The sequence below is a fragment of the Aotus nancymaae genome, unplaced genomic scaffold, assembly GCF_030222135.1.
Source record: "Aotus nancymaae isolate 86718 unplaced genomic scaffold, 86718_ANA_hifiasm-v0.15.2.pri h1tg000022l_1, whole genome shotgun sequence".
In the NCBI taxonomy this organism is placed as follows: Eukaryota; Metazoa; Chordata; class Mammalia; order Primates; family Aotidae; genus Aotus; species Aotus nancymaae.
Genome location: NW_026988435.1, coordinates 11892700 through 11917713, shown reverse-complemented (window position 1 = coordinate 11917713; position 25014 = coordinate 11892700).

Genomic DNA, 25014 nt, shown 5'->3' with positions numbered 1-25014 from the left:
CTAAAATACCTGAAGTGGACTGCCAGATGAAAGCAAATCTTGTCGTTTGTGACATGCTTTTTGATGCCATTGACAAAAGATATTTTCAAAGACATCAGTTATTGTCTAAACATATAAAATGTACAATAGCACTTCATTTCCTCATTTTTTACATATAACATGGATACTAATATCAATTTAATCATGTTATTATTAGACTTTAATAAAATTTTGTATTACATGAGACCAATAAGGTTGCTCTGAGACAGAGTAGCCATTCAAGCCTGAACTCTCACCACCTAGCTCCCCTTGGCACATTGACATTTACTTTGTTTCAAATTCAGGTCCCAGCAACAGGAACTACTATTATTTGTAATGAATCATCGTTACAAATAGTAGTAGTTGCTGTTGTTTAAACTTGTTATACAAGATTCATCCTTAACTTTGTTCTCAAGTTCTATCTCACTACCTAGTGTTTCCAAAGGCAAGGAAAATTGTCCAATATCTGCAATAATTTTCTCTGCTTCCATCAGCAATGTGAATCACAGCTTTTATTATTATTTGTTCTAAACTCATGGACCTAAATAACCTTCATGCTTGCATTTGTTGTTTGATCTTCAATTACCATAGTATATATTATATGGAGATAGAATTAGATGAGTACAGGTGCAGTTTCTTATTTAAAGCTCTGTGGGATTTTTCTTTAGCGAAACCATAGAGAATGGTAATAGTTCCAAATAGACGTTATTTGCTAACCTGCAAGGGAACAAAGTGAGTTTTAGCAGCAGGTGATGGTCACAGTATTCCAAGAAGGACCACATGAGCTGTGGATGAAGGATTGAGCCTGGATAATCTTGTCTTTGTGATGCTGTCCAATTCTGTAAATGACTTCCTCACTTCATTCAACCCCCTCCATCTAGTCATTGGCCAACCTGTTCTATTTAAATTACCCTATCTCAGCTTCTGGTCTAATCAGAATGGTAGTCAGCACTGCTCAACTCATTGTTCCTGCAGTGCTGAGCTCCACAGGAGACAAAACATAATGTACCTACATAATAGATGACTGAATTGGAAATAAAAATAAGCTATTTGTTTGAAATTTACCTCCCATTTATTATATACTTGCATAGGTGGTCTAAGAGTCTGTAGGGGAGCTTGTCTGGAAACTGTATATAATATATGTTTATGTGCTGAGAGGAGAATACACATGTGATTACAACACTGTTTCATAGCATTGATTTCTTTTTTTTTTTTTTTGAAATATGTTCTTCAGGAAATTGGAATGCACATTCTATGAGCAAACCATTCTAGCTATTAGACAAAGAGTTACATAGATGTAAATACACATAGACAGAAATCACAGATTATAATTGTAATTCCTGTCATTAGGGGTTTCAATGTTCTTCAGCTTTGTGGTGTGCAGATGCTGGTCTTATCAAAATAAATCATTTATCTATGCATACTGTGAGCTTGGCCAAGATTGATAGTCCATTGTCTAATAATTTAGAATTAAACATTATAAAGTTTCATTTTCTATATCTGAAAGAGATATTACTTCAAGCATAAATGGTGCTAGTGGGAGGGAAAATTTTATCCATATTTCACGCTATGTTTCATTGAAAATGTACACCTATACATTTTACATTATCATTATCACCCGACGGCCATTCAGCATGCGGTCATCAAATTGCATGATATATGTCTCTCCAGTTGGATACCAGATAGCTATGAGCTAGTATAATTTGGCAGCTCTGGAGAAGACTGCCATTTACAATTTATGACTCTTAAATGGAAATTAAAGATGATAATACAAAAGTGTGTGGAAGGAGTTGCCTTTATGGGAAGAGGGTTAACATTAGTAGCCAGACAAGATTCAGGTGTTTCCTTAAAAGTCTCTTCAGCACAAAACCTTTATTATAGAAGGCTGTGTGCGAAAACTTGTGAATGCATCTAAACCATGAATGTTTTTTTTTGGTCAAAGTGTTAATAAAAAGACGTATTCATTTCAAGGATTTCAGATGTTAGTATAAATCTTCTCTGTATATACTAGAGATTAAGTTAGGTTATTCCACAACTTAAACAAAGAAAAAACATTGTGGTCAAAAACTAAGTTAGGAAAATCCACTGCTTTTAGCTATCTACAGCAAATCGTAAAAATTGAGTGATTAACTTGTTCCAGCTCCTTTCTTTATAATTTCATATCCAGGAAACCTCTTTTATACTGGGCAAATTTAAATGATGCTTGCATTTTATAGAGACAACTATAAAATGACAATGGCCCTTAACTAGAAGCTTCTGATATGTAAAAATGGGATGATAGGGAGTAAACACATTTTATCTCCATACCACAGACCACACAGGTACACATACAAACATGCACATACAAATGACTGGGTAAGATCAACAGAGGAACCAAAAGGAAATGAGTGATAAACAAACACATTTTAAAGGCAAAACAAAAGTTAAAAAATCCATAGTGTTGACCTTAGCTATGCTAATGATGAAGCTCAATTCTCATAGATATTGAAGTGTATTCAGCATACTCTGGAGGTTAAGAGCATAATCTTTGGCTATCAAACATGGATAAAGATGCATGTCTTTTAATGAGTTAATACATATAAAAACCCAGAATATAATGAGTGTTGGTGCTATTACTTCATTTTCAATCTGTCATTTGATATGAGTGACAGTATATTTGATGTTGGCTTTCTTTACAATTGTAAATTTGTCTCTTGAAAAACTGAGATGGCATCAAGCAATAAGTAAAATTAAAATGAGATGTTATATATTTACATAGTAATATTCAAAACGTTTTTCATGTTATTTTAATCTTGATTCCCATTTTGACTATTCTCAGATATATATAGATAGATATTTTTAGACACATTAATAGTTATATAGATGAACCACACTTGTATGACCACAAATGCAACACTAGTAGTGCTCTTTGTAAAACACACTTACATTATTAAAACAGTTGACAAAAATAATAAACATAAAAATATTTATTTTGCATTAATAGTATAAATCACTCTTTGATTACATGTATGCATCCCCAAGTATCATATTGGGACAGTCAGGAAAAAAATAAAAATTAAATTTAAAACATTAGTTCAATTTTTAATTGTAGCTTTATCAAGTTTATATACAAATTTGTGTCTCGCATAAAATTTAATTAAAATATTGTGAAAGTTGATGCTGCTCTGAAATTTTAATTTACAGAGAAGATGAAGGATATAAATAGTAAAGAATAGTGAGTAAATTGTTTGGAATTCGGATGTATTAATAAATTGTAGTGCATTAATAAAGCTTATATTCTCATTTTTAGCCTATAAATTGATAGCAAATAAAATATTTTAGGATCAGATTTATTCAATACACCAAATAAAATTTTTAAAATATCAGAGTCATAAATTGCAGATTTATAGGAGTCTATTGTTTTTCCTTTTATTATCTCTGTCACTTCAATCAATATTGTGGTTTATAAAAGAAAGCTGAATAATGATATAAGGAAAAATAGCTTGCTTTATAGATAGGATTAAGAATAAAATCGATTAGATGTGTACTTGAAGGGAAAATTCTGTTTTCCTTCCTACTGCATCAAATATTTACAAGAATCTATTTTGAGTTCTTGGGAAATGCTCTACCATATTAACGAAGCAGATTGTTTTTTTAAATAAAAATCTTATAACTCTATAACTCTATTGTTAGTGCATAATTCAGTTGTTATTCTTTTCTTCATAAGTTATTGCAAGTTTTATAGACATTTACATGTATGTATGCATTTAATTGGAATAATGTTAATGGTTTCAAAAATGACTGCATCCCTAATTAACTTACCAGCTACAGTTGAAAACATTTAAAGCCTACTAAAACTAAAAATACACACATTTTATATAGCTAAAGAAAATATATTTCCCGTATATGCATAAAATGTGAATTTATACAAAATGCGAATAGAGAGAGCACGAAATTAAACTTAGGGTTTCGTTGTTGTTGTTGTCTTACTTCCTAGAGAAATGACATACTGGCATAGACTGATGATGGCTCCTTCCTTTATAATATACTCTGTAGAAAATATGAACAAATAGCTAAGCATGAAGGGAAGGAATTACAAATAACTTTTGGAAGCATTGTAGAGGGAAGGCTCAGTGACTCATGCCTGTAATCCAAGCATTTTGGGAGGCAGAGACAGAAGTTACTTGAGCCCAGGAGATCGAGACCAACCTGGGCAAACATAGCTAGGTCCCATCTTATTTCAAATTTAAAAAATTAGGCCGAGCACAATGGCTCCCATCTGTAATCTCAGAACTTTGGGAGGCTGAGATGGGCAGACTGCGTGAGTACAGGAGTTTGAGACCAGCCTGGGCAACATAGAGAAACACTGTCTCAAAAAAAAAAAAAAAAAAAAAAACGATGTACACAGGATGTGTTTCAGCAGCTAGGGATGTTGGTTGTCAATTTTCTAGCAATCCTACTATTGGCTATATATCCAAAGAAAATCAAATCAGTGTGTCAAAGTATATCAGCAAGTCCATGTTTATTACAGCATTATTCATTATAGCCAAGATAAGAAATCAATCTAAGTGGTTCATCAATGAATAAATTGATAAGAAAACCTACTATATATTCCAAATAAAATAATATTCAGCTATAAAAGAGAAGAAAATCCTGACATTTGTGACAACATGGATGAACTTGAAGGACATTTTACCAAGTAAAATAAGCCAGGCACGGAAAAGCAAATACCACATGGTCTCACTCACATGTAAAATCTAAAAAAATTATCTTGTAAAAGTAGAAAGTAGAATAGTGGTTACTAGTGGGGTGGTTGGTGGGAGGTTGGGAGATGCTGGTCAAAGTATATAAAATTTTAGTGGAATAATTTTAAGAAATCTATTATATAATATAGTGACTAGAATTAATAACATAAACTTTATTTTAAAAAATATTTTCTTCATAATTAAATATTTAAGTATAAATATAAACTCAATTTATTTTTTAAGTTTTAAAATTTATTTTAGATTATTATTTTCAAAACCAAAAAAAAAAAAAAAAAATCAGTGAGCTCAAATACCAGGCATTTGAAATTATTCATAGAACAAAACTACACACAAAAAGAAAGAAAGAAAGAAAAAGAATGAAGACAGTCCATGGGAACTATGAAATACTATTGAAAATCTAATTTTCAGATTAAAGGAGTTAAACAAGGAAGATTTAAAGAAAAGGGTCCAGAAAGCATATTTAAGAAAATAATGGCTATTTTTTTTCCAATTCTGAGGAAATACGACAGCATTTCAGGTACAGGAAGCTAAGGGGTCTCCAATCAAATTCAACTCAAAATGGAGTTCACCATATAATGTGTCTACACAATAATCAAACTACCAAAAATTGAAGCCAGAGCAAGAATTCTAAAAGCAGAATGAAATGACAAAGTTATCCTATTTAAAGTAGTTCCATAGGCCACGAGAGAACAGGACAATATATTCAAAGTGATTAAGTGCCATGCTCTTGGACTTCCCAGCTCCAGAACCATGAGGCAAATAATATTTTATTTAAAAAAAATAGATTACCCAGTTATGTGGTATTCTGTTTTAGGCAGAAAATGGACTAAGATGTAGGAAAAAGTCTGTATGGCATTGGTCTAAGTAACGATTTTTTAGATGTGTTCATGAAAGCACAGACAAGAAGTACAAATAGGCAAATTGAATAAAAACTGTACTGTGGTTATCAAAATGTTGAGAGTTTCAGTACATCACTAGAGAACAGAAAGAAAGAAAGTACAGACTAGGTATCAACTTGAGTACATAGGATAAAATGATAAAGAGCAAGGGAGCACTCTTTAAAAAAATGAGGAATAAAAATAATGACAGAGATTAATGATATAAAGAAAAGCAAAAATAAATGTAACATATATACTCCCACATTTGGTTATTTAAAATATTATTAATATTAATTTTCATTGATTGATAAGTGAATAGAGTAATGGAGATAAAAATTAACAAAATGTGAAGTAAAAAATGAAATCACTTTTGATATCATATATATTTAAAATAATAAAACATTAAAAGCTGCTCTAAAGTATAAAATTCTTATAAAAGTGCATCTCTCAGTTAGGGTTCTCCAAAGAGACAGAACCAAAATGATAGATAGATAGATGAATGAATGGATGGATAGACAGACAGGTAGATAGATAGATAGATAGACAGATGTAAAGGTATTTATTTAAAAATTGGTTCATCAGTTGTGGAGGCTGAAAAGTTTCACAATTGGTGTCTGCGAGTTTAAGACCCTTGAATGTCAGTGGCATGGCTCGGTGCAAGCTTGATGGTCTCAGAACCAGGGAAGCTAATGGTGTAACTGTCAGTTCATGGTTGAAAATCTAAGAACCCTGGGGCTTACTGGTGTAAGTTTTGGGGTCCAAAAGCCAGGGAGCTTGGAATTTACTTGTCTAAGAACAGTAGATAAAAAACGTATCCCAGCTCTAGCAGACAGGTGGATATGTTTACTTTGTTTCTGTTTTTCTTCTTTCTGGGTCCCTGGCAGACTGTGTGCTTCCTGCCTATGTTGAGGGCAGATCTTCCCCACCTGGTCCACTCAGATCACTTCCTAGTCTTCTCTGGGAACACCCACGCTGATACCTTCACAGACACACCCAAAAATTATGCTTTAACAGCTTTTGACATATTCCCTAATCCAACCAAGTGGACAACTAAAGTTAAAAATCACAGTATACTTTATCAAAATTGGACCATTACAAAATAGAAAATTTTATTATTTTAATAAATATTAAAAAATAGAAACTGCATGTTTTTCCACAAGAAGGAAAAAGGAAGTCCCAGGTATTTTTATAGATGAAATATTTTGAACCTTTATGAAAGAGATTATTCTTCTCTTACACTATGTTACAGAAAATATTAGTAAGAAAACTCTTTATTTTAAAATAAAATCAAATCTTCATTATACAACTAGACAGCCAGTTAAATAGCCCATTTCAATTATAACTAGATGTGAACATCTTCAATAAAATATTAGCTAACTGAATCCCATGATGTATTAAATGAATGCTTTATGTTTAAATTAATAGGCTAATGAGAAAGAAAGAAAATCATTTGAATTATATCCATAGAAGAAAGATTAATATTTGATGGTGTTAAGTCTCAATTATGGTTTTTAAAAGCCTTAACAAAATAAGAATCAAAGATAAATTCCTTATTTCCCACAGATAAAAGTTTTAAAAATTTGTAGCAATAATTATCCTTAATAGAGATACTTCCTGTACAAATATTCCATTTAAATATCAGGGACAAAAGAACAAAGAAAATAAAAATTAATAATAGATATATGCATAAGAAGAAAATAGATAATCTGTTTTTTATTTAGAGATGAAAAATGTGTCTTAAAAATAGATTATAAAATTTATAAAATAAGCAAATTCAGAATTTTTAACATGTAAGGAATTCTAGTATATTTTAAGTATAAAATTAACTATAGAAACTATAGTCATTTGTACTAAAGATTAATAGAAATAATTTATATAATTAAACAATGAAACAAGAAGAGTAGAAAGCTATAAAATATCCAAATACAAAGCATAAATGCACAATTAAAATCAAGCTCAGAATATGGTTATAGTACAAATTTTTTAATTTTATTAACAATTATACATAAAATTTAACAGCTACAAAAACATTGCATGCTCTTGGATAGAAAAATTTAATGTTGTAAATATTTTAAGTTTTCAGTAAGTTTATTGTAATTCCAATAAATATTGCAGTTAGACTTTTGTATAATTCAATACATATATTTTCTTTTCATTGAGAAAAATGCATTTCTCTGTTAACGTAAGAAAAAAGGATGAAAGATGAAGAATTGCTTGTTGGATATTAAGACACAAGAGAGATTGAGAGCAGAAAAGATGTTTGGGGAAACCTGACCACTATATACGGAATAGTAAGAGTGAATTTTAGCATGTAAGCTATACAAAGATAAACTCTATGGGATTCAGAAATTAAATGTTGAAGCTAAAATCAATCAACTTAAGATGAATGTATTAATATGTTAATAAAATTTAATAAAGTCAATAATAGTGCATACAATCTAGGTGTTCAAAATTTCAGATCCAAAACCATGACCATGGAGTTGACAAAATTTAAATAGATTTTTAAATGTATCTAACAGAGGCCCCTAGTGTCAAAATTAAGCAAACACCACTTTCTTAAAAAATAATGAGTATTTATGGTTTTGCCCTTGTTGCCTTCCACCACGTGAGGACCCTCCAGAGGATGCAGCATCAAAGTGCTATCTTGGAAGCAAAAGCATTACCTCAACCAGACACAGAACCTGCCAATTTCCTTGATAGAATTTCCTAACCTTCAGGACTATTAGTTGAATCCACAAATATGAAACCTGAGAATACAAAAGGCTAACTGTACTTCAGATCAACTGGCTATGTAAATGAGGGGTTTCCATCTTTTCCCTCATATGGTGGATTAGAGGTTTTGTTAGTTCACCCTACCTACTTGGAAATAATAAAATTGTATGGATTAGTCACACTGTAAACTTTTTTTGTGGCTATTCCTTTTTTTTTTTAATTGTACTTTAGGTTCTTGGGTACACATGAAGAACATGCAGGATGGTTGCATAGGTACAATAAATGGCAATGTGGTTTGCTGCCTCCATCCCCCCGTCACCTATATCTGGCATTTTTCCCCATGTTATCTCTCCCCAACCTCCCCACCACCTGCTGTCCCTCCCTTAACCCCCCAACAGACCCCAGTGTGTGATGCTCCCTTCCCTGTGTCCATGTGTTCTCACTGTTCAACACCCACCTATGTGTGAGAACATGCCGTGTTTGATTTTCTGTTCTTGTGTCAGTTTGCTGAGAATGATGGTTTCCAGATTCATCTATGTCCCTACAAAGGACAGGAACTCATCGCTTTTTATGGCTGCATAGTATTCCATAGTGTATATGTGCCACATTTTCCTTGTCCAGTCTATCATCAGTGGGCATTTGGGTTGGTTCCAGGTCTATGCTATTGTAAAAACTGTTGCAATGAACATACCTATGCATGTGTCTTTATAATAGAACGATTTATACTCCTTTGGATATATACCCAGTAATGGGATTGTTGGGTCAAATGGCATTTCTATTTCTAGATCCTTGAGGAATCACCACACTGTCTTCCTCAATGGCTGAACTAATTTACACTCCACCAACAGGGTAAAAGTGTTCCTATTTCTCCACATCCTCTCCAGCATCTGTTATCTCCAGATTTTTTAATGATTGCCATTCTAACTGGCATAAGCTGATATCTCAATGTGGTTTTGATTTGCATTTCTCTAATGACCAGTGATGATGAGCATTTTTTTATGTTTGTTAGCTTCATATATGTCTTCTTTTGAAAAGTGCCTGCTCATATCCATCGCTCACTTTTGAATGGGTTTGTTTGTTTTCTTGTAAATCTGTTTTAGTTCTTTGTAGATTCTGGTGATTAGTCCTTTGTCAGATGGGTAGATTGCAATTTTTTTTTTCCCCATTCTGTTGTTTGCCAGTTTACTCTAATGACTGTTTCTTTTGCTGTACAGAAGCTCTGGAGTTTAATTAGATCCCATTTGCCTATTTTGGCTTCTGTTGTCATTGCTTTTGGTGTTTTAGTCGTGAAGTTCTTGCCTATGCCTATGTTCTGAATGGTTTTGTCTAGGTTTTCTTCTAGGGTGTTTATGGTGTTAAGTCTTATGTTTTTATCTTTAATTCATCTGGAGGTAATATTAGTGTAAGGTGTCAGGAAGGGGTCCAGTTTCTGCTTTTTGCACATGGCTAGCCAGTTTTCCCAACACCATTTATTAAACAGGGAATCCTTCCCCATGGCTTGATTTTGTCAGATTTGCCAAAGATCAGATGGTTGTAGTTGTGTGGCATTGCCTCTGAGGCCTCTGTTCTGTTCCATTGGCCTATATCACTTTTTTGGTACCAGTACCATGTTTTGATTACTGTAGCCATGTAGTATAGTTTGAAGTCAGGTAGCATGTTGCCTCCAGCTTTGTTCTTTTTGCTTAGGATTGTATTGACTACATGGGCTCTCTTTTGGTTCCATATGAAGTTTAAGGTGTTTTTTTCTAGTTCTGTGAAGGTCAATGGTAGCTTGATGGGGATGGCATTCAATCTATAAATTACTTTGGGAAGTACGGCCATTTTCATGATATTGATTCTTCCTAATCATGAGCATGGAATGTTTGTGTCCTCTCTTATTTCCTTGAGCCATGGTTTGTAGTTCTTCTTAATGAGGTCCTTTACGTCCTTTGTTAGTTGTGTTCCTAGGTACATTACTCTCTTTGTAGCAATTGTGAATTGGAGTTCGCTCTCGATTTGGCTCTTTGTTTGTCTGTTATTGGTGTATAGGAATGCTTGTAATTTCTGCATATTGATTTTGTATCCTGCGACTTTGCTGAATTTGCTTATCAGTTAAAGGAGATTTGGGGCTGAGATGATTGAGTGTTCTAAATATATGTCCACTGTAAATAGAGACAATTTGACTTCCTCCTTTCCTAATTGAATACCCTTTATTTCTTTTTATTGTCTAATTGCTCTGGTTAGAACTTACAATATTATATTGAAAAGGAGTGGTGAAAGAGGGCATCATTGTCTAGTGCCAGATTTCAAATGGAATGCTTCCAGTTTTTGCCCATTCAGTATGATATTGGCTGTGGGTTTGTCCTAAATAGGTTTTATTATTTTGAGATATGTTCCAGCAATACCTAGTTTATTGAGAGGTTTTACATAAAGGGCTGTTGAATTTTGTCAAAGGCATTTCCTGCATCCATAGAGATAATCATGTGTTTTTTGTATTTGGTTCTATTTATGTAATGGATTATATTTATAGATTTGAGTATGTTGAACCAGCCTTGCATCCCCAGGATGAAACCTACTTAATGTATAAGCTTTTTGATGTGCTGTTGCAATTGTTTTGCCAGTATTTTATTGAAGATTTTTGCATCTATGTTTATCATAGATATTGGCCTGAAATTTTCTTTTTTTGTTGAATATCTGCTGGGTTTTGGTATCAGGATGATGTTGGTCTCATAAAATGATTTGGGAAGGATTCCTTCTTTTTGGATTGTTTGGAATAGTTTTAGGAGTGATAACAGCTCCTCTTAGTAGGTCTAGTAGAATTCAGCTGTGAACCCATCTGTACCTGGATTTTTTTTGGGTGGTAGGCTCTTAATTGCTGCCTCAACTTTAGCCCTTGTTATTGGTCTATTCAGGGTTTCAACTTCTTCCTGATTTAGGCTTGGGAGGATGAAAGTATCCAGGAATTTATCCATTTCCTCCAGGTTTACTTGTTTACGTCCATAGAGTTGTTTGTAGTGATCTCTGATGATAGTTTGTGTTTCTGTGGAATCGGTAGTGATATCTCCTTTATTGTTTTTTATTGCATCTATTTGATTTTTCTCTCTTTTCTTTTTTTATTAAACTGGCTATCAGTCTGTCTGTTTTTTTGATCTTTTCAAAAAACCAGCTCCTGAATTTATCGATTTTTTTGAAGTGTTTTTTGTGTCTCTGTCTCCTTCAGTATCACCCTGATCTTAGTTATTTCTTGTCTTTTGATAGCTTTTGAGTTTTTTTGATCTTGCTCCTCTAGTTCTTTCATTTGTGTTGATTTTAGATCTTTCCTCACTTCTTGTGTGGGCATTTATAGCAATAAATTTCCCTCTAGACACTGCTTTAAATATGTCCCAGAGATTCTGGTATGTTATGTCTTCATTCTCATTGGTTTAAAGAAGATCTTTATTTCTGCCTTCATTTCATTGATTATCCAGTCGACATTCAGGAGCCATTTCTCATTCATAGCTCAGTTTAATTTTTAACCAGCTCCCAAAGTCATTCTTAATCTCCAACGTTAAAGTGCAGCCCAAAAGGAGGTGTCCTCTGCAAATAAAACACTAATCATCATTTACAACATTAATCCAGGGATACTGTCCCTGAAGTCTGTCCCATCTGTAAGGTTCTACTCTGTATAGCAGAACTATCTTTCTGCTCTTCTGATATGTTTTATTTAAAGGCTTGTAACCTTGTTTCAGATGTGCAATGCAAAGGTAGGGGACAATGTCTTTGCTGAGAACAGAAAAAGATGTCACTACAAAATTTTTTTTCAGGTTATAATTTTATATTTCTATGTGCAGATAGTACCCTGTATAATATGCATATACTATATTTATGTATTCATTTTTTCTGAAATTTTCTAAGTAGAAGCTTCCATGGCTTCTGTAACCTTAAAATGGAAAGCACCCATTCTTAGAGATTTGCTTAGCTTACGAAGAATTTTATAGAAGAGTGATAAATGCTAGTGTCTTTATTCTCAGTTACATTTACAAATCACATTCCTAAAGTTGGGTGGAAAACTGAGTGAGAAACTAAAGACACATAGAATGGAATTTTTGTCCTTAATTTTAAGAGAAAATGACTCAAGAGTGTTTTTCTCCTTAGCAATTTCAGGTTGTTAAGTACTGACACAAAATCTCCTCAAACAGAACTTTAAAATATCCCATTATTAAGACAAGAAATGAAGTTCATAGAGATAATGCTCTTTCAAACTGTAGCAATTTTTGCCTGAGAAGTAAAACAATGAATATCAGTTTTGAAAACAGGTTTTATATAATCTCTTTGTCATAATTTCATAATGTTTTGCAAAATATATTGCTACCATGTATAAAATGTAAAACATTTTTTATAGAAAACAATTGAGGGATTTATTTGATTTAAATAGTTGGAATCCCAGTAAGTTACTAAATGTTTTCGGAATCTTATTTCCTTTCCTTTTTAACATGTAACAATTTTTTTCTGAAGACTGCAATTCTTGAGGGTAAAAAATGTCAATTTCTAAAATATCTGTGTCCTGGACAAACATATTGACTTTCAGAGGAATCATGCCATCTTTATTCTTTCATGATCCTGGTATCTGCTTGGGCTTAGTTCAAGCAGTAAGAAAAGAAATATTTGAATTGCCATTTCTTAACAGCAGCTGAGCACATTCATGGCACTCTTAAGACAATATAATATGTATTAATGTGAGAAGCTAGAGATTCACCCCTAGGGAGATCAGGCCAATGTGCTGCAGGAGACAAAGAAGACAATATAATAGTTAACACCCTCAAGAGAGCTTTTGGAAGCCAGCAAACATAAAAGCAAAAGCAAACCCAAGAGAGCCCATGTTACCTATTCTTGTAGAAAACCTTAATGCACCTGTACCTTGAATACTGCAAGCACTTCTGGTGATCACATTTAGGAATAAGTACTGGAGAAGTTCCAGAGAGAGCAAAGTAAATAGTGAAAGGATTTATAAAAGAAACTGAACCTAGTGTTTCTCTGATAATGGGGAGAGAAAAGAAAAACAGAAACGAATTAAGGCACAATTTTAAAATACAACAATTTAAGAGGTAAACATAAAAGATTTATGGATGTAAGTTAATAAAACACATCAGTACATTACACAGAACAAAGACTGTAATTTCTCACTCCACTATATAATCCAAAAAAATCTGTACCTTTAGGAAGGGCTTTGGAAAATATACAAATGGTAGCATGTAAAATCAATTCATGATGTTTAAGTAGGGTGTCCATATACTTTTATCATCCAAACAGGGATAATATTTAGAATAATACAATGGTTAGAAATAACTATGTGGATACAAGTGTAAACCAGAAAAGTCCCTGCCAAACTGAGAAGTATGATCACATTATATTTAGTAATATAGTCTTTTTTTTAAGTTAATGTGAGGAACAAAACACATCTGATCTTCTACAGCAGAGAATAATATTCTTGTGGCTACTGTTAAAGTAACTTCTGCCTTAAATATAGATATCAGAGACTGTTCTCTGAGAAGTATGACATTTTGAAATGAAATAGAACTAAGCTATATATCCTCTAACTTGGACAACGTGGATTTTTAAATTGCATCCTTAGAGTGACATTCATTGAAAATGGAAGGAATTCTCCATTTTCTACACTGTTTTAAATAATTGTATTCTTAGAGTGATAAAATATTCAATTTTATCACAATACAATTCAGTATAGTATGCTTATAATTTTTAAGTGTGTTTTTATTTCTGTAGGAAGAACCTAGGGAAAAGAGAATAATAAACTCTGGGAAAGCCATATAGTATGATTCTTACAAAGCATCGTATTGAAAAAGATCAATCTAATATGCATGACAAGATTCCAGGAAGAAGAGCTCAAACTTTATATATTTTTGTTTTTATTTATTTTATTTTATTATTGCAACAGAGTCTCTCTCTCTCTGTCACTCAGGCTGGAGTACAGTGTCATGATCCTGGCTCACTGAGACCTCTGCCTCTCAGGTTGAAACAATTATACTGCCCCAGCCTCTCGAGTAGCTGGGACTACAGGCGTGCACCACCACACCTGGCTATTTTTTTTATTTATTTAGTTTAGTAGAGACAGGGTTTCACCATGTTGACCAGGATGGTCTTCAACTCCTGACCTCGGGCAATCTCCCAAACTGCTGGGATTACAGGCATGAGCCACAGTGCCTGGCATCAAACTTAAGATATTTCTTAGGTGTTATGTTAATGATATTTAAAAAGTGCTTTGGAAGATGCAATGTGTTAGCAATAAGTGATTTGATGAAAATAGACACAAATATAACAACATTCTATAATAAATTTATAAAATAAATGATTAAATAATTAAAATTCAAAGCAGAAAAACGATCATGTAATATATCCTATATATGCAACAGTCTATTAAACATTTAAGCTTGAAAATCACAGAAGCTTCCAATCACCACATGTTCAAAATTTACTCAGCTTCCAAAGCAAGTCATTTGAGAAGAGAATTCCAGACTCTGAAAAAAGTTATATCCTTCATATATCTTTCTTGCTAATTACTCTAATAATTCACCAAATTCTCTTGACATGACTTAAAAAAAACTCTCATCTGTGAGCCTCTATCCACCTTTACCTTCAACTACCAGAAAAAGCTACCAGTGTCTCTTGCCTGAAATAAAACAATAGCCATTTAAATATTCTTCTGCATATGCATTTGTTTTCCCAAATCCATTTTATATTCTACAGACAGTGCAATGTTTTAACATAAATAATTATAGTTGTAGAAATCTTCATGACTAAAAATTTATTGTTGCAATAACAAAGATTATGATCCTTCCTACATATTGCAAGACCATGAATTGTCTGTTCCAGCCTCACTCTCCAACTGCATTCCAGCTACTCTTTCTCTTAGCCTCTTTAGTTTAGTTTCACTAGCCTACATGAATGCTGATATATTTTCATATCTCTATCTGTGCATATTATCTCTGCCTGAAATTCTAGCATACTATCTCTACTTCATATCAACTCCTATAGTACCATTTCTTGTACTTGTTCTTCAAATATGAGCCCAGAAATTACTCACTGACTCCCCAAAATCAAATGACGCCTCAAATATCTCTGTGGAGTTTTTCTTTATTATTCATAAAACAATTTATGATTTTCTTTTCAAATTTTATTTTAAAATCAGAGTTTAACCCATGCAAGTTTGTTACAAAATATATTGCATGACACTGAGGTTTGGAGCATGAATGAATCGGTCACACAGTTTGTTAGTGAGTTAGTGAGCATAGCACCCAGTAGGTAGTTTATTTTTAACCCTTGCCCTTTCCCTTCCTGTTTGCATTTATGTTTTTAAAGATTATTTGATTAATATATGTTTTCATTATTAGACACTTAGGTCAATGTAATAAAGGTTATGTCTTTCTGTTAATACATGTAAATACATAATATATGTAAATAAGTAAATAATTTTTAAATAAAAGTGTCCAGTGCCTGTATCTCCAGTGTTTATTTCATTGGCCTTAATATTTTTATTTGACTTTCTCTATCTCTTTTTAAGTATTGGTTCTATCTCCAATATAGTGGGGTGGCCTGTTGCTTTATTTATTTATTTATTTTTAAATTATACTTTAAGTTCTGGGATACATGTGTAGACGTTCATGTTTGTTACATACGTATACATGTGCCAAGGTTGTTTGCTGCATCTATCAACTTGTCATCCATACTAAGTATTTCTCCTAATGCTATTCCTCCCTTTATCACCACCCTCACAACTGGTCCCAGTGTGTGATGTTGCCCTCTCTGTGTCCATGTGTTCTCATTGTTCAACTCCCACTTATGAGTGAGAACACGCAGTGTTTGGTTTTCTGTTCCTGTGTTAGTTTGCTGAGAATGATGGTTCCCAGCTTCATCAATGTCCCTGTAAAGGAACAAACTTATCCTTTGTTTTTTATGGCTGCATAGTATTCCATGGTGTATATGTGCCACATTTTTTTTATCCAGCCTATCTTTGATGGGCATTGGATTGGTTCCAAGTCTTTTCTATTGTGAACAGTGCTGTAATAAACATACATGTTAATATGTCTTTAGAGTAGAATGATTTTGAAGTCAGAGGAAAGCAGGTCAATGCTTGTAGTTCTAAGGATGTAATTTTCTAATGAACAAGACAATACAGAGAAATCATTAGAGTGAGTAAAATTGTTAAATTTACCAATGTCTGTAAAGGTTATACAGAGAATTTACTTTAAACTAAGACTTAAAATTAACTAAAATCAAATATTTAACTTCAAAGAGTTTGGAGCCCAGAAGCTAAACCGAAAGCCTCTTCATCAATGATTTAGGCCTGAATATTCTACTCCCTCCTTTATTTCCCAATTTCTCCATATTAGGCACCAGGTGGTACAGTCTCTTAGATAGCCTGATTAAAACTCTCTACTTAGTGTCAATTGTGAACAAACCCATCACAAAGACAATTAGCAAAATACCCAAAATCAAATTATCACCTTTCTTGTTGATACAAACTAGGGTAAAGAATGGAGACTAATGAAATCGCTAAAGTGTCTTGTTAGAAAACCAGCCAAGAGTAAGATCTCTTTAAGCAGAAACAGAGAAAGAAAATTATATCATTTTCTATTTCTGCATAACAAATTACAGGAAACTGAAAGACTTACCCAATAGACATTCATTGTCTCCCAGTTTTTGTGGGTCAGGAACCAGGCGTCTCTTAGCTTGCTTCTCAGGTAGCCACCATGGTGCATATTCATTTAGAGGCTTAACTAGAAAAGAATTTGCTGGCCAGCTTAGTAATATTGCTGGCAGAATTTATTTTCTTCTAGTCATATGACTACAGGTCCCCACTTCTTAGTGGCCATTGACAAGAAACCACCATTAATTCTTAGAGGCCATGACAGTTTTCTGCTTGTTGGCCCACTTTGTAAGAAGTTTATAGCATGGTTCTTTGTTCCTGCAAGACTGGCAGGAAAATGTCTTGCTCCAATCTGCCAAGTCAGAGTCTTACATAATGTACTTTAATTATGGAAGTGATAGTCCATAACCTTTGCCATGTTATATTTTTTGGAAGAAAGTCAGATTCTGTTCAAACTCAAGAAGAGGGGAATCTATACACAGATGGGACTCACTGAGGTCACCTGAAGGTGATTCTGTCACAGAACTTATCGTCAGTTATTCATGGTACCAATAAGAGAAAATAAACGGAATCCTATCAAGCAAACAAACAAAAATATCCCCCCTAGAAGCACATCATACATTCCTGATCCCAAAGATTAGTAAAACAGTCTGCTCTGAAGCTTCATTAACATTATATAAACTATTGTGATTCTCTTGGTCAGTATTATGCATCAACTTGGCTAGGCTATAGTTCCGTTATTTAATTAACGCTAATCTAGGTGTTTTTGTGAGAATCATTTGATTTGTATATGTGATTAACATTCACAATCAGTTGATTTAAAGTAAGATAGATTGTCCTAGAGTAGACCTGATTCAATTCATTCTGAAGCTTTAAGAACAAAATAGGTTTTTCTGAAGAAGAAATTTTACCTGTGGATAGGAGCTCAAATTCATTCCTGAAAGTTTCATCCTGCCCTTCTTGATGGCCCTGTTGATTCCAGACTTGCCATATTCTCCACAACAGCATAATTCAATTCCTTGCAATAAGTTAATCTCTATATAAAATCTTCTCTTAATTCTGTTTCTATTGTTCAGCTCTGACTGATAAAGTAATAAATTAAAATTTGTAAGACATTTGGTATTATTACAGTGCCATCTTTTACAAAATACCACAATGTAGATGCATGGCATAATATGACCAAAAAAACCCTTGATTTAAATAATTGTATAGGAATGTTTTACAGCTAGCTTCCAACTGAGTCACAAAGAGAGAATGATAACCTTGTATCTGTGTATCACGCCATTGTAAAAGAAGAATACTGCTTATAAGCAGAAGCAAACAGCCCAAGAAGGCCAGCCAATCCAGGCCCTTCATGGCCCTCTCAAGCAATGATGAATCTACATTGCAGTACAACTGTGATCTAATGACCCACGAAGCGGTGGTTTGGCAGTCTTAGGGAATCAAAATTATACAATCTGGTTGTTTTTTATCTCTGGATTTACTTAATTCAGAAATTAAATATATATATTAATTCATAAATAAAGTTGAAAGTCAAGATTACTCCAGGTAAAACATATGCCTAGATAACAGAAAGAGTTGTTTTTCATTACTTTTGTTGTTGTTGTTGTATAAGATTATAATTATTAGTCAGATAAATATCACAGGACTCCTACTGAAAATTATTAGTTGAGATTTAGTATAGTCAAGCTGTCAGTTTATACAAGCTGCTGGAAAGCAAAATAAAAAGATGCAGAAGGAAAGATGTGTGGGCTCTGTTGTTATGGCCCAACAAAAGTTAGTCAGAAATCTAAAAATATTGGATGGCAAAGATTCTATTTATAATGTAAAGATAAAAACCACAATAACTTGAGTTTCTAGGTAGAAAAAGAAGCCAAAAAAGTCAGAGTTTTAGCACCTAGGAGATTGTTTGTGTAGTATTTCCTTGAGATAAACAGTAAAACAAGAAAGTAGACTGTTGATGCAATCAAGCAGAGAATATCAGTTCTCAAGTATGTGACCCTTGTAGGACCAGCTAAAATTGAGGGTCATTATCTCAGGACTGTTTCTACAGGAAATACAGATTGTGAAGACTTCTACATAGATGTGTCATTACTTACAGACTAAATATGGTCAAAAGGAATGCAAAGAATCTGGAAATGAAAACACAGCATCAAGGCAATCTCCAAAATTTAGGGAGTCCACATAATAAATGACTCCATTTTGCTATCCAGAAAAGTAGAGGCAAAAACAGTAAATCAAAGTGGTCCATAATTATGAGTGAGGCCTCCTGAAGCTGGGAAATTCTTATCATCTATTTTTAACTCACAATCCAATGATCTCTAGATATGGCAAATTTAGGGCAGCAGCAACTTTTAGACTGAACATAAATTTATCAAGAATAAACAACATACATTATGAAAAGAATTAAAGGCAAGCATAGAAAAAAAATATACCACAATTTTGCAAATAGCTCAATAGCTGAGGCTGATAGCTTTATCTGGTCAGAATAAATTTATCTACTATGAATATACTGTGGAAACGTTATAGTCCTAATTTGGATCATTAAAAAAAATCACATCAAAATCAAGAAAGGAAGCTTGAAATAAATTCAACTCACTGTCATATAAACATTTAATGACTATTCACATTTGTGTGTGATATGCATTCAGAAAATTATCATTTAGCACATTCATTATGTTTTCTTTTGTTTATTTGTTAGTCTATTTATTCATTATATAAATATTCATTGTGCAAAAAAATATCTCCAAGGCCCTAAACTACAAGGAACAAAGAGATAGTCCTTGCTCTGAAAAGTTGATATTTTTAAGGAAAAAAAAAGGCATTTAAATAGATAATTAGTATTTTTTAATAGAAATCACAATATTAGGAATAGGTAAATATCAGGAAGGCTTCCAGGTGTCATTTACATCTGATCTGAAATGTAAAGATTCATTAGCAAAGCACAAGATCTTATTTTGGTGAAGAGAACTTTGTAAATATAATTTAAAAACAAATACAGGAAGATGAGAAATAACTTACTAGGTGCAGAGGCTTAGAGGCATTTTATAATTTCCAGAGAATAAAATTAAAGACTAGGACATGTCTACAGAAGCAAACAGGGGCTAGAACCACATTTTAAGAGACTTGACATTATCCTGGGGCCCATCTGGAAAAGCAGATCTGCGGGTGTTAATAGATATTACAAAGGGATAAAAAATAGTTCATTGTTGAGTCAATTTGAGAAATACAAATTAAACAAGATTAAGCAGGCATTCTTTGAGTTTTTAATATAGCTGTGTGCTTCATAAATTACCAAACGTGATCCCTAAACTCATTTGTTCAGGTAATTTTTTACAAGGAATATCTCGCAGGACTAAGATTCCACTAAACATTATCCTAAAAGAGTGGGAAACACTGAAGTGTTCGTATGTGGAAATAACATGAGCGGATTTGCAAGATAGAAATATGTCCCTGGGGATTTTTGTGGAGACTTGGTTAAAGGTTAAAATAAATGGATAAAGGAAGGACAGTTAATTGGCTAGACCAGGCAAGAGGTAATGAAGTAGCACAGGAGCAGTAAAATTAGAGAGGAACAAGTGAAATATGTTAAGGAATTGAAATCTGTAAGATTTGTGACTGGATGAAAAGGTAAGAGGAGAAAAATAAATCAATTGCCATGCTTCTGGGTTTGTACACTAAATGACTGAGAAAGGAATAGACCACCAAATAAGATTTAAACATACAGAATCTTTTGTGAGCAAAATGATGATTTATGATTTTGAAACACAGGGCATGAGATGTTTCTGTAAATACCACTGGTAATTTCAATAAGCTATATTTACAGAAACCTGAAGCTCATGGGAAGATTTGTCATAAGAGGGAAATTCTGACATCAGTAGCTTTGGCTTTGTGTGGAAATTTTCAATATAGAATTTCATCTGTAATCTCTGTTTATGTTACCTGTTCCTATACACATGATGGTATCAATCAAGTTTCTCATTCATGGTTCTTAAACCAATTTGTTTATACTTGAACACATGCACACACACAAATACACACACATACACACATACACACAGAGTTTCCATTTGTTCTATCTGTAAATTTGGTAAATATCTCACCTAGAAATAAGCATTGGAATTATTTGGAATTAGGTAAATTCACTTTCATTAACAAATAATCCACAAATATCAAAAGATCCCAGAGTATTGCTAACTGTGAGTCCAGGAAGGTGGAGTGATGGTTTCAATCCCAAATACTCTAATTTTGTGGCATCTCCATATCAATAAGTGTTTTCCCTATTACTCAGACCTAGGAGAAACAAGCATGGAGGATCTAAAACTGGTTTTTAAAAACTAAATGCTTCCGCTTAAAAGTAAAACATATTGCAATCTACCCATCTGACAAAGGACTTATATACAAAATCAACAAAGAACTAAAACAGATTTACAAGAAAGAAAACAAACAAGCCCATTCAAAAGTGATCAATGGATATGAACAAACATTTTTCAAAAATAGACATATATGAGGCCAACAAACATATGAAAAAAATGCCCATCATCACTAGTCAAGAGAGAAATGCAAATCAAAACTACATTGAGATACCATCCCATGCCAGTTAGAATGGCTATCATTAAAAAATCTGGAGACAACAGATGCTGGAGAGGATGTGGAGAAATAGGAACACTTTTACACTGTTGGTGAAAGTGTAAACTAGTTCAACCGTTGTGGAAGACAGTGTGGCAATTCCTCAAGGACCTAGAAATAGAAATTCCATTTGACCCAGCAATCCCATTACTAGGTATATATCCAAAGGATTATAAATTGTTCTAGTATAAGGACATATGCACATATATGCTCATTGCAGCACTGTTTACAATAGCAAAGACTTGGAACCAACCTAAATGCCCATTGATGATAGACTGCACAGGGAAAATGTGGCACATATACACCATGGAATATTATGCAGCCATCAAAAACGATGAGTTCGTGTCCTTTGTAGGGACATGGATGAACTGGAAACAATCATTCTCAGCAAAGTGACACAAGAACAGAAAATCAAACACCGCATGTTCTCACTCATAGGTGGGTGTCGAACAATGAGAACACATGGACACAAGGAGGGGAGCATCACACACTGGGGTCTGTTGTGGGGGACTAGGGAAGGACAGTGGTGGGTAGGGAGTTGGGGAGGGATAACACGGGGAGAAATGCCAGATATACGTGATGGGGATGGAGGCAGCAAACCACATTGCCATGTATGTACCTATGCAACAATCTTGCATTTTCTTTACATGTACCTCAAAACCTAAAATGCAATAATAGATATATATTTTAAAAATAAATTTTGAAAAAGTAAAACATAAGTTTTGATTACAAACCAATTCACTATGCCTCCTATAATTTCAAAAAGATAGGAAAATGTAACAAGAGAAAAAACAACCAGAATATTGGTGAGTAGTAGGAGACACTATTCTAAATTAACTAATCAACTAATTAATATTTTAGGGTCTAGCATATTTGTAGCACTTTGATAAGTCTTACATATAAATGATAAAAGGTAAGTTTACTTAAAGCTGTTTCCACTTCCTCCCTCAAACACCAAATACGACTCTAATAATGGATAACTACAGAAATTTGCTATAGAAGATACGTTACATAGTGCTGGCCCTTCATTCCAGACTTCTTAGGCAGCACTTTAGTGGAAGAGAATAAAAGTACTACATACAAATTGAGTACTACCTATAAATGAGTATTACCTACAATGAATACTACCTACAAATGAATACTACCTAGAATGAGTACTGCCTGCAAATGAGTACTAGCTACAACGAGTACTACCTACAAATGTGAATGTAGACCAAAAAAAAAAATTGTTAAGGAAAAGTAATCATCTACTTTTGCTCTGAGTTAGAAAAATCAGTTACCTGTAAGTACTCTGCCATAAAAAAAATAGTAAGAAAAAAATACAACACCATCCATGTTCCACAGCCACTCATGAATGTCACAGTCTATAGTCTAGATTATAGAAAACAGATCTTTGCAACATTATTACAAATGAAATCAGACATTATGTGAAGACAGCAGATTATTTTTCAAATGTGTTACAATTAGTACATAGTTATATTGTACATAAGAAAAAAATCAAAATATGTATATTTAAATTAGTTTTTATTTTTCTTTTCTTGCTTCTGTTACTGTAAGAGAGAAGCTAACAGAATCATTGTGCTACATGCTGACTCTAAGGCAAGATTAACAAATTTGGTTTCTAGAGATTCCTCCATTGGCCTTAGCTTCTGTATTTCACAGAATCATTTTCATTTTAAGAAATGGGTATTATAAAGTGTAATGTGCCCTCATGTGATTTCCCAAACAAATGAGTGTTTTTAAAATATCACTTTGTAATAATAAAAATATACTCATGAATTTGAATTATTATACTTGTTATAACTATTCTCTTGGTGTGAATTACTTTGCGACAATTCATGGCCTGCTCACTTGGCTTAATTAAAGTGTTCCCATCTTTACAAAGTGCACAAATGAAGTAGAATTATTTTTAAATGTGTCATTTTAGGGGAAAGAGTCTGATTACTATTTGATTCAGTGGCATGGAGAAATGAATTTAGCCACAGGCAGCACAGCTCTGAGACCAATGAGAATATAGGGGAAGGTGAAACTAAGAAGATTTAAAAAAGAAAATACTTTCTGACTTTAAGCCTGTCTCCCCAGATAATTAGGGACAGAATAATGCCACATCTCTAGTATTTGTTTTGTTTGTTTGTTTTTATGAGAAAGTCATGGTGATAGTAAGTGAAGCGCCCCCTGCCTCCTGAGTTCTATAACCAACATGCAATATCATTTTTAAAATAGCACAGTACATTTTGAAATCTTAGTAAGTTTGATATGTCATTGCAGATCATTTTAAATGCTCATAGTTACAGTAATGTATCTTTGTTAAAAACATCACTTTTAGTTTTAACTAAATTTGTGTACAGTATACAAGAAAGGAATACACGATCACTTGAAAGTGAGAAACTATCCTATTTTCTAAAGATTTTTCTTAGATAAGAATTAGAAGGCTATATTATCTCATTAACCCTGAGCAATGTCATGCCCTAATGAAGTCTATAGTTGAGGATTACACAAAAAATATACTCATGAATGCAAAATATATGTCATTATGATTAATATCAAAAAAGTTTAAAAGTTATTTCAGAAGACTCATTAGCTAGACATGTTGTATTTAACCGAAGTACTGCATATTCAATTTCTATTATGCATGCCCTCACTCAAGATACAAACCAATACCTAAGTGTTTTATTCATCATTTTGTGGGAGCTGAGACATCTACATTAATTAACGTAAGGTGGGAGAAACATATTTAGTGCTGATAGCAGATTGTTTTAAAAACAGAGGCACAGAGCAGATAACAATTTCTTTCATATGATTTATGGCATTTCCTCATCCGTATTACTGCCCTTCATTTCAGTAGCAATAAAGAGCAAAACCCCTAGATATCAAAGTTATAAATTTCTTTCAATCGGAATATCTTTCCTTCTCTCTCTAAGACACTATACACTCACCAAAAGGGCATTATTTCCTAGAAATGTGAGAGTTAAATTTTTTAAGCATCATGATATGGGTGCTGTAATGAACACCATGCTGCATTATCATGATTCAACATGATCAAATACTGCTTAGGCATCTGAGATTTCTGAAACAGAACTGAGAGTATCACAAGGATTAAAGACATATGAAACGTTAAATCTTTAATCATTTTTCACACATTTTATAGCTAGCCTATCCTTTCTCACAACTCAATGAAGTTGAGATGATGACAAGTGGAAAATAGTCAACTAATTAAATTTCAGACTTTCAAAAAGGTCAAAATAGTACAGTATGTTACTATACTTCACAGAATAAATGAAGCATGCAAATGCCAATACTTCATTCCGGTGACAAAACCAGAATAAAAAATGAAAGAAAATTGAACAAAATAGTCTCATTTCTTCAAGGTGCGGCAGTCAAAATTTAGCTAGGATTTTAATTTCATACTAAG